This window comes from Notothenia coriiceps, unplaced genomic scaffold, assembly GCF_000735185.1.
Source record: "Notothenia coriiceps isolate Sejong01 unplaced genomic scaffold, NC01 NC01_scaffold00000339, whole genome shotgun sequence".
Lineage (NCBI taxonomy): Eukaryota > Metazoa > Chordata > Actinopteri > Perciformes > Nototheniidae > Notothenia > Notothenia coriiceps.
In genome coordinates, this window is record NW_011333040.1 from 11,674,004 (window position 1) to 11,677,193 (window position 3,190).

Below are 3,190 nucleotides of genomic sequence, written 5' to 3' on the forward strand. Positions count from 1 at the left end.
TTTTCCCCTACTCCCCCCCCCTGCCCGACTTGTGAAGCGACCTTGGGTTTCGTGAAAGGCGCTATATAAATATTATGTATTATTATTATTATTATTATTATTATTATCACAACCATTGTATTCAAACTGAAAGTGTGAGCATTCTTTAAAAGTACTGTTTGTTACCAGCTTCACAAAGACCTGAGAACTACATGTTTCTTTTTTAATCAGTTCTCATTAGTATTGTCCCGGATTGATCAGATTTGAAGTGTGAACCGCTCTTGGCAAAAAATCCACTAGCTCTTAATTAACAACAAAGATGGGGCTTTAAAGCACTTCCAAAAATAGCATCAGTGTTGCAGCCACCCTGGGAAGCTCACAGAATAACTGAGAAGAGTTCCCCTTCCCAAGGTTTCATTTTTGGTGGAGTTTGAAACAAAATAGTCCAAATGGCCTAAATGCAACACATACAGCCTTGATCCAGCAGATATAAGGTAACAAGTTACACCCCATGCCGAAAAAGACAATTTATAATTTCTTCGACAGCATTCAAGCTAGTTTTCAATAGAAGACACACAGCTATGAGGCTTTATTGCACACAATGTGGGCATTTATTCATCCAACTCCATGTTTTCTCATAATTAATCTGACGCTTGCTTGTTGCATGCCAGTCAGGTATTTCATGGTTTTTCAGGGAAAAGGGCCTTTTTCCATCAGATCTGTGAAGACAGATAGACTAATGCTGGAATCCTCTTTCAGGAAAAAAGCCAGCTTCACATTACATTGAGCTATGATAGCATGAGGCAGGAGGGGGTGGGGTGGGGTGGCGGAGGCCGACACATCACCCTTGCCTGAGTCGGCGTTACGCTCCACTCACATTACAGAAAATGCCGGCTGCCATTCAATTTCTGTGAGAACATAGAGGGCAGCAGGACGGACGTCAGTTAAGGAAGATCAGCGGAGACAAGTTGAAAAGCTTTGTGCAAATAAAGGGGGCTTCTAAACCAGACCAAGATTTAAGGCTTGTGTGAGGAATATGAGCAGTCGTAATTTAAATAACAGTAGATCTAAATAAGACCCATGATAGCAAAAGCTGGATGGAGGGAACACTGGATCCTGAGACCTGGATCTATCGTTAACCACATCTGAATGAGAAGAAGAGGTGGGGACGAGGCCACAGGGGTGGGGCGGCTGCAAGTGTTTCTGGGAATATTAAACAAACGCTTGAGAAGCTCAGGAAGGCGCTGACTGATGAGATCATGCAAGAAACATTATTTAATAAAGCCCAAAATGTACCCCCAAAGATTATCTAAATGTCAAATGTGTTGTTAGAGAGATTGATGTCCTCAGTGGTGCGGTGTAGAGGAGGATATGCCCCGTCTCAGATAAAGAGCTCAGTAAACACTCAACTTTTCCTGTCTCCTCTCCCTGCAGCAGGACAGAGCCCTGTGGAACTCTGGGAGTTTTTTCTCTGCCTGTGTGCAGACTCAGCCAGAGGCTCCATAAGTGAGACTGAGCAGGAAAAAAAGAGAAAAAGCCCCAGACCACACCAGCAAAACAAGGACTAAACCCTATTCTTTCAAACCCAGAGGCCAAGCAGAGCTCAATTGCACGCTACACCACCATCGGCCAAACTGTGGTTGACCACTCTGCCCTTCAAACGGAGAGCCCCGGCCCCCCACAAAAACATAACCTCCGCCAAACGAGGTGAAAGACATGAGACACGAAAAACACGCATGACCGCTTCTGATAAAACACTGCGTAATTGCATAACACTACATCAGGCAATAACACTCCGCATCCATGTACAACAGAGTTGAAAAGGACATCTGAAGTCCTGTATTGTGTTATCTCGGTGAGAAAACAGCGTTACGGTTTGTCAATGTTTCCCATAAGTGGAGGAAACGGGAAATGCAGTTAGCGCTGCAGGATCTGATTTATTGTAGAGAGCCGAGTAAATAATCGGAGGTGACTCTGTGGAGGGAGCGAACTGGAAGAGGCAAACAATATAATCCCATCACACTGCCTCGCACGGTGGATGTTTGCATCAGCATCTTTTTAAACTGGACCTGCTCTACGTGTGAGCTTGACAGTCTAACATCCTCAGTTTAAGAAAATGCCAAACTTCTACTGTTGAAAGAGTGAAATAAATAATTTGACATATTTATTGGCAAGGTCAGTGATCAAGTTTAGGCGACGGGATAGAGCAGTCATTTCTAACAAAGCGTATTTGAAGGGCTCAGTCTAAGCTAAAAAAACAAACAAGGTGATTAATAACTTAAATATAGTGATGCATATTATATTCCCTTTGGGCTAATACATCTCCCTTAATCCTACAAAGTAGTGCTTAAAGGAGGAAGATAAACACATTCATATGATTAACAGTTTGATGATTACACTTTAAACAGATGGCTAAAAGCTAAGGAAAATGCTTGACATAGCTAAACATTATAAATAATGGCTAAAACATCCAGCTTTTACCACACCTGGGCGTAACAACATCAACCATTAATGACATATTCATTGTATGAAAAATGTTGTTACAATATCTATGTTTTTATAACTAGTCATGTTTAACAACATCCAGTCAATAATCTGTTCTTAAATATGTGTATCAAGGGTAGTGTTAATGAAGGGCAGGTAACTAAGTACATCTAGTATTTGTTTTTCCCTTACCTTCATATATACTTTTGTTAGCTTAGAGAAAATGATTGGACTTCGTTTGGTTGACAACTTTAATACTGAAGTAAGGTTTTGAATGAAGGACTTTAACTCATAGTATTGTTTCAGTGTGGAGTTATTACATTTACTTAAGGAAAGGTTCTGAATATTTTTCCCCCCACTGAGGACAGAGTACTTGAGTTCATGAGGGGTACTTCAGTCCAAGAAGGGATGGAAGACACATTGGAAGCATGGATGAGATATCAAGCTGTTGTAATTTCTTTCAATTGCACAACATAAGGGATCAAGAAAAGCGACAGATTATCACTGAGAACAGAACAAAATACTTAAAACCATATTCATAATGCAGCATGTGTGCCGTGTCCTCAGTTCATCTGCGAACTCCCTCAACCTCAAATCCCCTCAGGGATCCTGCAGTGTCCCCTGGTGATCCCTAGGTGGCACATTTCCCCACAGACTCTCCAGCTGCATCTGCACTGATACTCTGAGATGTTGAGACTACATGAACCGAACTCCGCTGAGGGGAGGG

General features: G+C 41.9%; 1 protein-coding gene across 2 annotated transcripts in view; it reads right to left on the reverse strand.

Annotated features, from left to right (window-relative positions):
• nup37 (nucleoporin 37) overlaps positions 1-3,190 on the reverse strand; it is a 17,221-nt gene that overhangs the window by 8,234 nt on the left and 5,797 nt on the right. The gene's annotated exons all lie outside the window — the stretch shown is intronic.